Below are 17,260 nucleotides of genomic sequence, written 5' to 3' on the forward strand. Positions count from 1 at the left end.
AATGGGACCTTGAAAACAGAAAGATGCCAATATCTGTCATGGTCATGGGTATGTGTCTGGGGGTGAAATTCCTCAAAGATCTTAGTGGAAAGATCACCTTGCAGCTGCAAATTAAGTGCTGTTTAGCCGGTACTTGGGAAACCATCGCTCTTCCAGAAGCAGAGAGAACAGCATAGAAAAAAAAATATCTTGGTCTGAACAACTTGGAAGTCAGAGAAGCTCTGACTCTGTAAAAACAAATGCTGCTTATGCCCAACTCTGTTTACATTGAGTTTACCAGGGAAGAGACATGCTGGCTGCTCTCCAGGTTTTCAAGGGCAGTACCTGATCTGAATATATAGCTATGCAGACTTTAGCAGTCAGAAACAAATCCACACAGCCATCCTTTTTTGGCTTGTACATTTCCTCACCTAGAAAATGAAATTATTTCAGTATTATTTCAGGGGCAAGGCTGCTTTATGTTTCAGTAGTGAGTAGAGATGGGCTTGGTAAGCCTGCTACTTGGAACTTTTGCAAACTTACTGGAAAGGACAATCACTGCAATAAGCATATACTGCCTGATCTGTTTTGTAATGAATTCTGTAGAAGCATCCTCTCCTGTGGATGGCTTCATGCTCACTCTGCCCATAAAAGACAACAGCTGTAAGCCATGCTTAAAGCATTCATCTTTATTCTGCCAGGGAGCAACTCTAGATCCCTTGCCAAATTTACACTGAAGCTAGCATTTGATTATCTCATTGTCATTCAACTACACAGAAGTTGAGAGGTCATTAAAAAACAATCTTTTAACAAGTGGCAGGCAAAACACTCATCCTTATGTATTGCCCACAAGCACCTCTCACCAATTATGCACCACATTTTCTGCACTGGAGATAGAAGGCAGGATACAACCCTTGCCTCAGCTGTTGCAGCCTCTATCCAGTGTTCCCTTATGTGCTTCTTCTGTAAAGATTGCCAAATCTTAAGGGACCATCAAGAAGTTGTCTGCTTCCCAAAGAAAACACTGGGTTAAACCCTGGCTAGGTGGCAGGAAATATCCACTGTGCAACACTTCACACAGTGAAGACATGGATATAATTTATTGGGAGTAGATATAATGTACTTTTGTGCAGTCTGATGTATTTGAAGAATTGATCTGTCAGATTTTATTCTGTATATTTCAATGAAACTCAATAATTATTCACAAAACCTTCATGCTTTAGGATTCTGGGAAGTATGGTTATTGAGGGCTTCAGGGTTACATTTCAGTGGTGCACCTTATAAAGCAAGGTACTCAGTGAGAGAGAAGTTGACTCCTCAAAAATGGACTGACATTCAGTATTGTTGATCACTTTCTAAAATTGAGGCAGTGGTTAAGGAAAATATATTTTTTTATACAAAAAAAGGCATTAGCTAAAAGCTAATTGGGTGAAAGCTTACAGTTCTTGTTAGTGTCTACTATGCACATTAAGGAATGAAATAAAGTGGGGACAAGATCTTTGATACCAAACTGCAGAAGCAGATTGTATAAGAAGTAGTAACAAGGAATGCAGAGACAAACAGCATTAGAAGCCCAGGGTCAGAGAAAAGGGGATGAAAGATTCAGAGAAGGTTATGTATTGATTTTGCTTCAGTCTGCCTGTGGTATCTTTGAATAAAATACAGTACACTATATAATTAGACTTATTAACTTAGCCTTATTCTCCCAAATACAGAGAATCTGAGGCATTACTTTTCCTCTATTTTCCCCCAGCTAATCATTCTACTCCTCTAAAACTGCAGTCTGGGGAACCTATACATTTGCACTGTCACAGCAGGAGACAAGTCTCCTGCCTAGACACCCTCAGTCCTTTGTTTTTTCATGGTCTGTCCTTATCTTGCTCTTGGTGGCATTTCATTGATTTCAGTGAACATGGACACAGCTCCTGCCTTTTGCATAAGAATGCTGTATCCAGAAAAGTGCTGAGTTACAGAGAAAAGGGGAAGTAGCTCCTGAATATAAAACACTCGGGTGAGAACGGAAACCTTATTTGAAAAAGGAACGGTTTTACATAACTGGAAATCATAGTAAGACGTCAGGTCATTTATTGGCAAGAGGGAGCAAGGTACTGTGACTAAATAAGACCCTGAAAGGACAATCAGGCTGAACATATGCAAGAAAAATGACAGAGTAGTTTTCAGGAGCACCAGCCTTGAAGCAGTAGGAGTATTTAAGACTCCTCAATGCTCTTAAGAGAGGCTGTAAAGGAAACATTGTTGGAAGTGTGATGTTATACTTCCTGAAGTGTAATTGGCTTGATCTGGAAGATTCCGATTGTTTTGCTGCCATCTACAATTTACCTTTGAGCGCTTAACTGTAAAATTTTATGCGTTTGGTTTCAACTCCATACTATATTCTGCTGGCCTGCAGCCTGTGTACAGGGCAAAGCTGAAAACAACTTGCTAGGGATGTATGAAGGCCATGTAGTGCAGGGATGTCTTTGCGTAGGTGCAGACCAAGTAACAATTGCATACCTTGTCCAAAACACCACCAGTCAAGGTGCAGTGGCACAATAGCCACAACCACTGCAGGACATAGAAGGCCAGGTTATTTGCACAAGAGCTTGCTTTGGCTTCCAGCTGCTGAATTTTTGTCTCTTAGTGCTCAGCACAGCCTTCAGCACAAACCACAGCAACAGCTCCACAGTGCTACGGGATAAGGGCCACTGTCCTCCACATGCATTCTGCCTTTTCTTCACAGCACAAGCTGCTGTGCTGGATCCTCATCCCCTCTGTTCTGTGATCCTTCAAAAGGCTTGGGGTACGACAACTGAGTGTGGAGCTGGTCAGCAGGCTGAATCCAGCACAGGAGAGTGATGAATTAATGACTGCTTATTCTGATGATTCCTTTGTGGCTTACATGAAATTGCAATTGTGAGTTTGAAATTGCAATCCACTTCCTCTGGAAAAATACTGCAATTGGTAGTAATTAACAATCTCTTAAAAACCATTGGCGGGCTGTCCTGAAAGCAATCCTCACATTTTCAGAGCACTGCACTGCCTGAGGCAGCTGGCTCCCTCTCACCATTTGATACATTCCTCAGGCCTGAGACAAAGGCCTGGCTCCAAATACCTGTCCAGTAGGAAACTATGCTAAGTGACCCAATGGCTAAATGCCTGAAAGGCTCAGCCAGAAGCTGGGAAATTCTCCCAGTCAGCCTTAGAGGAGTGAGTGTCCTGAAGATTACCACCTAAACACCAGTACTAAAGGCTGTACCTTCGAATAGTTGCTAAGCCACATCTCATGATAAGACTGTCTGCTTCACAGATGGGACTCAAGTACCCAGGGCCTTATGTCAGATAGATGTCGCAATCACAAGTTCAGATAATCCCTCCTGGAAACTACTATATATGGTACACAGAATGGATTGTTTTCTGGGAAATACTGACCCAGAATAACCCAGAATCAGAATTACATTGACAAGACACAAGCTTGTATCAGAAGGCATAAAAATGTCATTAGAAACATCAACAGTGTAGTTTTTATAGAAATGCAGAAGGAAATACAGAAGTACCAAAGCTGAGTACGTCAGGTATTTTTCTGCTTCATGTATTCAAAATTGATTGGGCTAAAGGAATTCAACTGTTACTGTAAAAGACATCTCTTGCTCTGCAGAGAATCTTCAATGTAGTCCTACTGCCAGTGTCATTTATCATACAAGTTCAGGTATTTGTGAGCTCATGGCACCAAATGTTAGCAAGTCTCGTACACATACAGCCTGATAAACCTACACCCTGGAAGTGCCAGCTCAATCCCAGCCCTTTGACACAGCAACAGGTTTAACACAGAAGTTTTCAGAGCAATTTGACACAGGCTTATTCATATTCTCAATTTCATGCTAGCAATGTTATTAATCCTAGGAACCCCACCGTGTCATTTTTTTCCCCAATCTGAATAACACAGCTAATGTCATTTCCTACTCACCAACAACTGGATGACTAAGAATCACGAGTCTGAGCTCTGGGGTCTGTCACTTGGCAATTCAAGCACAAAACAGTCGACATGAACACATTGACTTCACTGCTTTTCACACCTTTTTTGAACCGCTGGTGTCATAAGTCTTATCATCACTATCAAAAGTCACTATGAGCACCGCCTGCTGCCTTCAAGGCATGGTAGCCATAATGGTAGCATGAGTCAGAATTAGCTACACTAACTCCAGTAAATCAACAGCACTGAGCAATCCCAATTCATTAACATCAGCATCTCACCACCAGCTGCTCCTTTGAGACAGATGGCCGCAGCTGACTCCAAAGCCTTTGCTTTCTCTTGCCACCCACAATGGGTTGAAGCATTTAAGACAACTGTAACAGAGTAGTCTGAGCTTGCTCATACACTGAAAGTGTCCTCTTATGTCCTCTAACCTTCTTTTGCCATCTTTTTTTCTTAATGAGGGAAATATCAAGAAAAAAAAAAAAAAAAGCCTTCATTTCAGGACATATAAAGGAGTTCCAAAATTCAAGGCTGAAAAAATCTACATCTTACAGAAGCACCATTAAAAGATCTACTGTGTTACCGTAACAAAAAATGATTTTAAAAGCCCATTTTGGAGGAAAATCATTTTATGTTCTGGGTAGAAACTGCTTTTTTTTTTAAAAAAAAAAAAGTTTTTTTCCCCCCATCTTAATTCAAATACCATTTGTAGGCAAAGAAATGAACTCAGAAAATAAACCTGCATTGTCACTGATTAAACAACCCCAGCTGAACCCTGCCTCCTGCAACGAGTTGTGCCAAAGGCACCTTTCTAAAGTCCACTTGAAATTAAGAAAGTTTCTGTATAATCAATGAATGTACAGGTGTAATAATTATGAAACATACCAGAGAGTTCAGCTAAGTAGTTACTATACCAAAAGAAAACAGACAGAATGCTTACCCACATCCTGGACTCACTATGAAACTCCAAAGGAGAGATCTCAAGACGAGATCCTTCCTTACTGGTAGCGAGCTCTTAAATGGGTCTTAGGAGAGATGGAGCCAGGCTCCACCCCTTCCGGCAGCACAAGTGAATCGCCTTCACCTGTGCTCCCATGGCTGACTCATTGCTCACCTCAGGTGATCAATCAGAGGTTCAGGCTGTGATTCAGCAGTTCCAATACAGCTTCTATGAAGACAACTTATAGCTAGCTCTATTTGCCAAGACATAGTGAGTTTCAAATAGCAGTAATTTGCTTTTGCAGGGTCCTCCATCACATGGGAATACAAGTAAGGTTTGCACAAACCCTCTGTAAGGCTTCTGCCTTGAGTGGAATGCTTATCCAGCAGCCAAACAAGATTCCTAGGCTATGCACTGAATCACTGTATATCTGAGTTGGAGGAGTTTGATGTCCTTCATAGCATTTTGCCATTGAGTTCCAGTTCTCTTAGTGGAACAGAACCTCATAGAATCTGATACATCAACAAGAGCAACTTGCTCCAGACTATTGCTCTCACTACACTACAGGGAGCAAAGGAAGGAAAAGCCAACCATCTGTGTTGAGGTTCTGGACGTGAACAGTATTCTTTTTCATAACTCTGACTGATGTGAATCACAATGAGACTTTGTAGGACCTGCTAAAATATTACTAATAATACTCAACAGCTAAAAAGAGGCAACCATTGATAGGCTTGGGTAACCGAAGCTGTTTAATTTTGTAAGCATTATTTTATTATAGGTGTGTTTAGGAATCTAAAAGACATATGAATTAAGAAATGAAAGCAAACAGATACATTTTCCCACCAAAAAAAAAAAAAAAAAGTATCTCCTAAGAAACTTCTTTCCTTTTTTTTTTTTTTTTTTTTTCCCCACTTAAAGCAGTCCTAATTTTTTTTTCTTTCATTTTTCTTAAAATCACACCTGCCTATTTAGAATGTATTTTTGGAAGCATGGCCATCTATACTTTTAAAGTAATTTAGAGCAAATTACTTTATATTGGATGTTAGCAGCAAATGGGAGCTGGCACAGTAAAGGCAGAGTGGGTTAACAGAGCAAATATTCACAAGGGAAGAAAATACAGCAAGAGAAAAACTTCCCTGACACTTCAAGTATCTGCTTTAATGATCACCTCATGCCACAGTGTCTGGCACTCAAGCTGATAAAAATAGAGTTATTAAGAAGATCGTTAAGTGTTTGTGGACCAGTTGATTGCATCATCTTAATTAGGCAAGAGTTGAATTCCCCTAACATTGCGTTCAGCCCACTGAGGGACTGCAAGTCACACTGGAGAAGGTTGTGGGTGCTCTTTTTGGAGGTAATGTGAGGGCAGGCAGGGGTGGACCTGCAGCTCCATAGAGGGAAATATACACCCTGTCCTAAAGTGCATCTGGTCAGCGCAGAGTATGGGGAACCTTGCATTCTGCTCTCTAAATATTCACCAGGGGATAAACTATGAACAATTTTGGAGTGAGTTAATTGATGTAAACCTGGCATAGATTCATAGATTTCCACAGCACTGTGTACTGATTTACACTACAGGAGACTGTGGCCCTTCAAGTGTATACCAAGATAATTAAGGGACTTCTTATCAGTCAGACTCCAGCAAATCTTGCAGGGGCATTTTCAGGTATTATTGGTCTCTCCTGGCTGTCCCTTCTGTCCTCTGGGGGTTATGGTTCCTATAGGAGAGGCAGGAGCAATATATGCCTATGTCTTACCTGTGCCAAGGCCCAGCCCAAACTTTCAATAAAGTCACTTCCAAAGGCTAACTGTTCACTGCTTACTGCCTGTGGGGATGAGGCAAAGTCACAGAAGAAGGGCAAGGCACAAGGACAGCCATGGCTATGTCTTCAGCCACATCAGCAAAGTTCTTTAGAGGACGTTTTCCAAGGTCTTCACTGCAACCAGATCTGTGCAGAGAGGTAATAGAGGCACTGTGACTGCTTTCCCTCCCAACACTTAGCCCTCCTAAGGAGGTGGCAGTACAGAGGCATGTGACAGATCTTGAAATGACTCTGAGTAGCGAACTGTTGAAACAGCATGAGATGATGCATTTCCCAGAGCTGGCAAGTGCTTTGATGCACTGCTTCTGTTTGCATTTGTATGCTACACATACTAACAGCAAAAAGTATGCTACAAGGTCAAAGGTGAAAATGACAGAATGAAAGAAGCCTGTGCAAACTGATTGCTTTCTCATATGTTACTCAGGTTACTCACATGTTACCTGTGTGTTCCATTGGTTTTAGTTTCTATGGCTTGCCCCTTCCCTTTTTCAAAGCACAGAAGAAGCGGGCCTCACTTACTGAGAAGTTATTCAAAACTGGCTTTTTTTTCAACACCAACTGCATGTTTAAACCCTCATGTGCATGTTTAATGGTACTGACTCTTCTAGTGTCCAAGTTTATTTTCACAACTTACCTGCAAAGTGAGGCTAGGAGAATGAGTCTAATTCTGTCATTCTTGCTGAAGTCAGTAAGCAGATTCCTTCATAATTACTGGTGTTGCATTTCCAAAAAAGGGAAGAAAAATCAGGGCCCTTTTATGATTGCTCTGTTTGTGCTTCCTTTAAATGCTATCCTCGCACCAAAAATGTATTTGGAAGAGTGATGTTCCTCATCTGAGGTGAGGTAGATTCTCATCACAGAAATGTAATTGAACTTAGTAACAAATTCAAACCAAGGAATCTGGATTGTCAGCTAGAGAAGGATGTCTCATTAAATCCAGATTTTGGATATGTAGTTCTGCCATTACCTTATGTACAACTTTTAGTCCCATATATCCTCATACATAGCCTCTCTCAGTGATAACGCGTGGCACTCTTTGCTGTCAGAGAATAACCTGTGCAGAAGTAACCTAAAAATGGACAGAAGGAGGAGGATGAAATTGTGATTTTATCCTGCTTAACAACTTCCTCTGTGCTACAGAGCAGGACATTTGATAATGCAGCTGTTTGTGTACAGGATGACAACTGTCAATTAGATGTAATAGCTACGATCACTGTTAACAAAAACTGTAGAGTCAACATGTAAGAGAGAGTAACCCCTAAAGGGAAAAGCATCCCTAGCAATTCCCTTCACAGCAAAACTCTTTCAATTGCATATGAACTTTTAGCTTTCAAATTTAATTTTCCTACCTTTTATCGATGCAAAGACTACTTCTGAATGAGCCCTGATCAGAATGTTAGTGGTACATCAGTAGGCTTTTATGGTACTACTGTTACCTTGAGCAGCTGCGAAACAAAAATTCACAATGTCTGTAATTAAGAAGTGAAGATGGCATAAAGCTTTACATTCAAAATAAAACCAAAATGCTTCTTCCCCTTCTTACTGGGGTAGGACATGAGTGAACTGCAAAGGCTTTATAGCTCTATGGGAAGATTTAATATTATTATGTTTTCTCAGCAAACACAAAATTCTTAGGGTTTCCAGAAACATTAAAACATATTTTGGAGAAATGGTGTCTGACAAGGCACTGCTTTTTACACAAAGGATGCCCTAAGGGCACTTACTTGGTGGTGCTAACATTTGCTGCTGGGTTTTCCATTAAGCAGTTTGCTAAAATGTTACGTGTGTTTTTGAAACCCACATTACATAGGCTTTATTATTATAACCACTACAACCACGAAGAATTTCATTTTTGTTTCCTTACAAAAAAAAAAAAAAAAAAAAAACTGTTAAAGAGTTGGAGAGATTTTTTTATTATTATTATTCCTACAGACAGAAATGAAAACTCTATAAATGTTACAGATTAGTATGTGTTCCAAGAAGTATATGGCACGTATGTCTTTTATCTCCTAAATGCGAGATACCTTCTTAATATTCTACTCAATTTTTCTAGAATGCTATTTATTTAGTTGCTGCTAGGTGGTAACACTGGGAAAAAAAAGTTAGAAAAAGCATAAATGGCAAAGAAGACAACATCTTATTTAAACTTCAGCATTTTTAGATCCTGCAGTAGAGAGTGAAAATAGTTCTTTTAAAATGTGCCTCATTTATATATATTAAAATTATTATTTAGCAATACAGCTTATATTCTATCAGACATCATAGTATATAACTTCAATTAGAAAAAAGAAAAAGGTTTAAGAATCCCCACGAGATAAACTAAATAGGAAAATGTAAAGATGTGATTATAAATGTGTTGCATTCTTTCAAACACTGTCACCTACTGATAAACAGCCATTAGAATCCCCTCTGGAAAAACTCTCTCTATTCTTCTCTTAACAATAAATAGGGTCTGAGCTGGAATCTAGCAGAGCAAAAATCAAGATTATTGAGATTCCCTTTGTGTCTTTCCTCCTCTCATCATTCCCCCCTGGAGCATGACATGCTCAGAAGCTGCACAAAATAAGAAAGCTGGTCCAATGATCCATTTATAACCAAGCTGCTGCAACAGAAATAAGTTTGACTGCAATCACCTGTGACAAATGTCCTCCCCAGTGATGAGGGAGTTGGGTTGCCTATGCCCAAGTGATCTTTAAATCATAGCAAAAGGCAAGATGTCTACAGCTGGTGTAATCCCATCAGTGCAAGATATTTAACTGAGATACCTGAGATAAGAGTTGGATTGCTCCAAACTTCATCAGAAGTCAAGAGACACACAGGGAACATTTGGTGAAAATGAATTAGATGATTTCTGCAATTTTCATCACTGATGTGATTAATATTTTAATTAATGCCAGCTTCCTTTTCCCCACAACTTGGTAGAAACAACATCTGTTAACACTACAGAATAAGGCCCGGGTTTTGCCTTGAAATCTAACAAACTTCATGCTTCCTATATAGCCCAACGGTTGAACTAGATGATCTTGTAGCTCCTTTCCAACATTCAAAAAGAGAATGCGCAGAAATGAATCAATTTATTACTGTCTATCCAAATGTATGCAAGTCTTCCCTTAGGTTAATAGAGAACTTGTGGTTTCAATTCAATGTGGGAATTAAAATCAAAGATTGGATGCTTAATGATTCATGTAGACATGATTTAATGATAAAATTAGGCTGTTCAGCTTCCTTAGCTTCACCTCTCTGACTGTGCTCTACTCCCCAATAGCATGGTGAGAATTTAATGTACGTATATGTGTTTATTTGTTTATTCCTAGTTTCTTATCTGTCGGACCCTGTTTGTCTGTGGAGCTATCAACCTTCCTACAGAAGCTTTTCAATATTAGCCAATTTCAACCAAGTTTGGCCAAGGCAAAAAGATCCAGAAGATACTACATCTATAAAAACAGACTGCTAGTCAAGCAGAAAAACTGCTAGTATCCCTGCTGAGGAAAATCCTTCACCACTAGTGCATCCCTTCTTAGCCCTTGGAGCACTTGTGCAGGCCAAGGGATATGGTAATTTATGCTGCTATCATCACATGTTCAGCAGTATCTGAGCCACCTAGTTCAGACCAAGTTTGTTGTATGGAGCGTGGCTGGGAGGGAGTTAATTTCCTCCACAGCAGCCTGTATGGTGATTTGTTTTGCATTTGTGATTTAATCAGTGTTGCTAACACACAAGTACTTTGGCTGTTGCTGATACACTGAAGCGTTCTCTGCTTCTCTGTACCCTGGTGAGTGGGCCAGGGACAGGCAAGGGGTTTGGAAGGTACAGACCTGAACTGACCAAAGGGTTACTCCATGGTGAATAATGTCATTTGCAGCAACAAAAACTGGGTGGCTTTCTTTTTAAAGTAACTGTTGTTTGGAGACTGACTGGGCATCAGTTTGATCGTTTCTAGTGCTGATTGCTTTTCTTCAGTTATTAAACTATCTTTACCTCAGACCACATGTATTTTTTTACTTGCTTTTGCTCTTCCTATTTTCTTCCCTATCCCACTCAGTGTGGGAGTGGGTGTGATCACTGAGGTAGGTACTTAGTTGCTGCCCAGAATCAATCCACTGTATTCATCTACATCTACATGAGATCTACATCTACAGTAGCACTATAGGTAAACCTCAAGGACTGAAACAAGTTTAGTGAACAAATAAGTTATCAATCTGGAGTTATTCAAGCCCATCAAGCTATCAAATTCATTGAAAATAGAAGCTTTACAGTACTGCAAAGTAGTTTAAGAAAAAAAAAAAAAAGCTTTTGTAGCACTTGAAGAAAACATTTACAACACTCACAAACACATTCAAGGATGATTACCAAAAGGATGATTACCTATATTTGCTCAATTTGCAGTAACTTGCTTGTATGCTGTGACACACAGCAGTAAATAACTAGCACTGTATAAATGCAAAAAAAAAAAAAAAAAAAAAAAAAAAAAAGAGAGAGAAAGATAAATAGTCAGAAAGTGTAGATACCTGACAAACTGGAGGAGTTGTTGAATCAGAGACAATGGCTGCATTAATAAGAAAGACTTCTGGATTTCTCTCTGCAAGCAGTTAAATAATTGATCATACAGTCCTCAAAGTTTGAAACTTCATCTGAGAGTAGGCCAAGTAAAGCCTGGAGAACAAAGTTGGGAGAACATATATGGAGGGACCTCATAAGATGCCCCTGGAAACATCAAGACCCATGTATCTCTTCATGCTCTTTTCCATAGTGGAGTGAGACAACAACAAAACCCATTTTTCTTCAGGTGAAGCAGTGATGCATAACAGTAAATAGAAATAATTTATTTGAGACTTGGTAAAGCTCTGCTAAGACCTTTTATAATTCAATGTGAATAAGTAAGTAAATAATATTTACAAATGGCAAAATAATAATGTGATGTATGTACTGCTTGCTGGAAATGTAACAAGAGACACTGGATGTATTCATTAGAGCAGGCTCTAAATTACGGATATTTTGTGTTTTCTGAAGAAGCCAACACTGATTTCAAGTTTCTCAGACCACATTTTTTCAGAAAGCTCAGCATCAGGAATCAGAAAAAAGTTTCAGTTTGCTTTGTATTTTTATTTATTCAATCCTGCCCAAAGCTAACAAAAAGGAGGACTAAAAATGAAATGCCACTGATTGTTTTTAACTTGTACATAGCAAATGTTGCATGAAAAGAGATCATTAATCTCAGGAGGAGACATTCTACCATGCTACCTTGCTGCTAATGCTGTTTAGAAGCCTATGTTTGCTTTCTTTAAAATCCAACAAACTGTGTCAGTAAAAATATCCTATGTTGTTGTACTTCTGAAATAAACTTAATACCTGAATGATTGCAGGTTAGCTGAGAAGTACTTCAATATTCACTAAGCACAGCCTGAATAATATTTTGGTATGGCCTTATAATCAGTTACATCACTGCTAAAACTCATGATCTTGAATCAGATTTGATTTAAGCTTCATTAACTAATTTTAATTTAAATATCACAGCCATTTTTGCCTTTGAGAAGCAAATTTAAAAAAAAAAGAAAAAAGATAAGCAAATCTGCCATTTATTGCAGCAGTGAGTGTTTGAAATGTCAATGTGGCTTACTGACGTGGTTTGTTTTTTTCTATTTTAACTCCATTACCTCTGGAACACACAGACTTAGGCTACTAATTAAAAAAAAATGTAATTTTTTTACCATATTGTGATCTCTGTACTTTGGAAAAGAGCAGTGCACAGTTTTCCAGTGTTAACTTCCAGGGATAAACAAACTCAGCTGTCTAATCTTACCCAGGAGCATTTACAGTGCATTACAAGAAAAAAATATCCACATTACATTGGCCCCAGTAGATGTAGTGTCTGAATACTATTTCATTTTTTTGATTGCTGCTTTCTATTTTAGCAGTGCCTTTTAATCATTGCTTGAAATCCTCATCCAATTAGTTTCAAGGCTGGTGTACAGAAAATAAAGTTGTCAGACTACAGAGATTATTGTTTATGAGGCAGACAATACAGTCACGAACCAACTAAGAATGAGTATACAGTGTATTGCTTCAGCTGTACTTAACTAAAGCTTTTTAAAAGAACTCTGACATCAGTACTTAATGGATTTTAGTTAGCACTAAAGCGAGGTGGAGAGAGGGGGCACAAATATGTTTTAAAGATGAAATATTAAATGAACAAGGAGAAAGCTGAGACATTAAGTTCTCCCAGAGATCTCTTACGTGCTGCTAAAGAGTCAAACTAAATTGTGTTTTCAAAGCCTCTAAATTACCCTTCTCCCAGTGAAGCCAGTAGTTGAAAATCCCAGCGGTTATACAGGATGTCATTTTAGGTCACAGTTTAGGACATTGAAAAACCTAACCTTTTAAAATTTTATTTTATTTTCTTTGTGTGCTTCCTGCTTCCCTGGGCTAACATCATCGTTATGTTGGCGTAAGGTTGCCACCCACTGTGGTGTGGCCACAGCTTTCCCCTGTGTGGGAATGCAGCCATGGGGAGAGGACTGGCACATGCCTGGCCTCTTGTCTACATGTGGTCTGGTTGTTATGTCTGAGCTGAACTCCCTGACTGTAAAATGCAAATAATGGCACTTCCCTGCTGACATGGATTTTGTGGATTCCTCAAGCTTTCAAGGGATAAAAGCCAAACAAGTAATGTAACATGTGATGTCTTGCTTCATATTTTATCTACTGGCATAGAACCACTGTTCCATTATTCAGAAAAAGATGACACAGATAAGAAAAAAAATGAATTAAAAGCAAAGAAAAAAGCCCTATTAATAATAAGGAAGAAAAATAAAATGATGTATGACCTGAGTTCTGCAAAGTAATTCCTGCACATACAAAGGCCACTACGTTAAATTTGATCCTCCATATAATAAACAAGCTTCTCACAGCTTGCCCACCTCACTGCTTGCTTAAAGCCATTAACATTTTTCTGGTGCAACTGCCCAAAATATGAGAGGGGGCTACTCATTGCATGTACTTTTGTAACTCCTAGACCAGGCATATCCAACCTGTGGCCCGTGGCCCACATGCAGCCTGGCCTGGCTGACAATAACACCCTGAGCTGTAAATGTGGTACCATTGCTCAGCAATAGGCAAACTGTCAGTGTGCTATTAACTCTGTGTCGACTGAAAGCAGGGAATGGGGAGGGCAGCACAGCGCATGCAGTGCAGTGCTGGCTCAAGTGATGGCAAATAACTGTATGCATTTTGACACACTGCCTAAACACAGGGCTCTGAACAGCAAAGAATATGCAGCTGTGTTTTCTGTTTGATAAAAGAATTTGAAAATCGAATCATAGAATCCTTAGAGTTGGAAGGGACTTTACAGATCATCTAATCCAACTCCCCTGCAATGAACAGGGACATGCACAGCTTGATCAGGTTGCTCAGAGTGTGGTCTAGCCTGACCTTGAGTGTCTCCAGGGAAAGGGCTTTCACCACCTCTTTGGGCAACCTGTCCCAGTGCCTCACTACCCTCACTCTAAAAGACTTCTTCCCTCTATCCAGCCTAAAGCTATTCTCTTTAAGTTTGAAACCATTTCCCCTTGTCCTATCACCACAGACCCTGCTGAAAAGTCTGTCCCCTTCTTTCTTACAGCCCTTCTTTAGATACTGAAAGGCCACTATTAGGTACCCCCATGGAGCCTTCTCATCTCCAGGCTGAACAGCCCCAGCTTTTTCAGCCTGTCCTTGTAGCAGAGATGTTCCATCCCTTGGGTGATTTTTGTGGCACTCCTCTAGACATGCTCCAGCAGGTCCACACCTCTCCTGTACTGAGGTCTCCACATCTGGATGCATTACTCCAGGTGAGGCCTCACCAGCACAGAGTAGAGGATCACCTTCCTCACTCTGCTAGTCACACTTCTTTTGACACAGCCTAGAATCTGGTTGGCTTTCAGGGCTGCAATGGCACATTGCTGGCTCATGTCCAATTTCCCATCCACCCATAACTCCCCAGTCCTTTCTGGAAGATCTGTGCTCAATTCTTTCAGCTTGTGCTGACAGTGGGAGTTGCCTAGACCTTGCACTTCAATTTGTTGAATCTCATGAGGTTCTCCTGCACCCAATGCTCAGTTTGCTTAGGTCTCTTTGGATGATGTCTATTGGGAGTGATGAGCACACCCTACAGCTAGGGGTTTTAAGATTGCCCACTGCTCAAGCCTGTCTAGGTCTCTCAGGATGGCATCCCATCCTTCAAGTGAGTCAAGCACATCACAGTTTGGTATCATCTGCAAACTTGCCAACGGTGCACCTGACCAGAGTGTCAATCTCATTGATGAAGATATTAAAGAGCACAAAACTAGTACTGACCCTTGAGGGTGACTACTTGTCACCATCTTCATCTGGACACTGAGCCATTGACCATCACTCTCTGGGTACAATCTTGCAACCAGTTCTTCATCTACTGAACAGTGCACCCATCAAAACGATATACTTCCAAGGTGTTAAGATCCACTAGGTTTTCCAGGAAGGACTTGCCCATGGTGAAGCCATGTTGGTTGCCAAGTATCACCTCCCACTCTTTCATGTGCCTTAGCACGGCTTCCAGGAGGATCAGTTCCATGACCTTCCCCAGCACGGAGTTGAGAATGACAGGTTGGTAGTTCCCTGGGTCATTGTTTCTATTCTTCTTAAAAATGGGAGCGATTTAAAAATGGGTGAAATTGCTGAAGTACTGCCAGGATAAGCAGACACAAGGCTTCCTTCTGTTGGCTGCCTTGGTCCAGAGCTTTCTTTTTCAGGCTTTGCTGTTGCTTGAGGAGGAACTGAAAGAAGCATGTGAATGTTGCTGCTTGGGAGCAAAATCTCGTTTTAAAGAATCAGACCACAGCTCTCCATTGCTTTGTAGGTTATTCATATGCAAAAGGCAAAACTCAATACTTAACTGTCCTTTGAGAGTGTGACTTTTACAACAATGGTATAATTTTTCTTCTGAAGTGCCACTTACTGATTTCTTTTTAAAGTTTACATTTTAAAACGAAATTAGTTGGATTGTAGTTGGCAAAAAGGTAAGGGCAGACATACAAAACATATTTTAGTCGTCACGGCTCCTAAAATATTATTAATGCTAAGCTTTGAGATATGCTTTGTCCTTAGGGAGCCAAGATGTTACATATTTTCTTCTTAATCTACTCAGTCTTCAGATTTCACTGCCAGCTGGAACTAAATACTAGACATTTTCTGTATTGTTATAGAGCTGAATTATTACAGAGATAATTATAATTGAATATTTCAGCATATATTCCGTACTTAATCCATTTAACACACATTAAATGGAGCTCAGGTTGCAGAATCAGGAGCAAGTCTCTAATTGTATTAATCCAAAAGATGAAGAAAGTTTGAGGTGAAGCAACTTCAATTAGCAACAGCAAACTTAAACATAAAAAGATGCAGACTTCTTTTTTTGCTTTATATCACTGTAATGAATCATCTTCTTTCAACATTAAGTTTTAGTATTTCCAGAGTGCATTGCTAGTGGTGAACACAAACCTACAAGCTCTTGAAACTTCTGCATGCTTATGCTCTCAGTCTGCCTCTTGCTTTGTGCTTGAGTCCTGTTTCCCTTCTTCACCCTGCGGCTGACAAGAGTACTTCCAGAGGCATGATACCCAGTCAAAAGGAGCACTTACCAGGCAAATGAATGCTGGCAAAAAAAAAAAAAAAAAGAGTTTGTAAGTTTTAAGAAAAGGGCCCCTCCACCTCCCCACTCCTCTGTAATAATGACAGAACAAGGAGGATACCCACAGTCCTGTTTGTACATCTGGAGCTGCACTCAGTCCTTGGCAGGAACTTTTCCATCAGACTTCTGCCATGACCAAATGTGCTTGAAACTTACTATGTTCCCATTCACATACACAGCAGGTCTATATCTAAACCTCTGAGGCTATCAAACCAACTGACAGATAAAGCTGGGGGGGAGTAATCCCATCCTTTCTGCCCAACGCTGAAATTAGAGTAACAGACTGCAGAGACACCCAAGACTTGGTTTGTTCTGTTTCACTTTGGTTTAAATCACAGTTTCAGTAAGTTTTAAATCAAACATTTTACATTCTTTAAAGGTATTTTTCCACGCAGAATAAAAAAGAAGAAAGCAGCATAGGAAATTTTAGGTCCCCTTCACATTTCTGTAGGCATTCTAGCATTCCTACTGTGTCAGCAGAGCATTAATCTTATTTTTTCATGCCCTCTACCTTGTAAAAACCATGAAAATTAATCTTATTGTTAACAGAAGTGAGGTACAGATGGCTGTACCATCTCAAACTGTGTGTATACAGATACAGATATATATATTAATACAGAGAAGATCAGGATGTGTTCTACCAAAATCTGCAGAAGCCACACTTTTTTTTTGGCAAGTGGGTGTCATAAGGTTGCAAACTGAGAATCTGGACTGTGTGAAGAAGTCTTACGTGGCAAGGGGCTATAAAGTCACACTCTAAAAGTGAATAATACTGAGTCAGTGCCTTTATTCTGAACTCCTTTACTCTCCTTTCTTGCCCTTGCTTATGGCTTTGATAAATGTTC

The 17,260-nt window shown here is 39.9% G+C and overlaps 1 protein-coding gene across 1 annotated transcript in view; it reads right to left on the reverse strand.

Annotated features, from left to right (window-relative positions):
* The window catches only part of AGPAT4 (1-acylglycerol-3-phosphate O-acyltransferase 4), a 78,780-nt gene extending 73,866 nt beyond the window's left edge, over nucleotides 1-4,914 (reverse strand). Inside the window, exon 1 of the mRNA XM_052683840.1 lies at nucleotides 4,893-4,914. The gene's annotated coding sequence lies outside the window, so the exon portion shown is untranslated. The remainder of the gene's footprint in view (nucleotides 1-4,892) is intronic.
* Nucleotides 4,915-17,260: the final 12,346 nt, after the last annotated feature.

The sequence above is a fragment of the Tympanuchus pallidicinctus genome, unplaced genomic scaffold (assembly GCF_026119805.1).
Source record: "Tympanuchus pallidicinctus isolate F22 unplaced genomic scaffold, pur_lepc_1.0 scaffold1, whole genome shotgun sequence".
Lineage (NCBI taxonomy): Eukaryota > Metazoa > Chordata > Aves > Galliformes > Phasianidae > Tympanuchus > Tympanuchus pallidicinctus.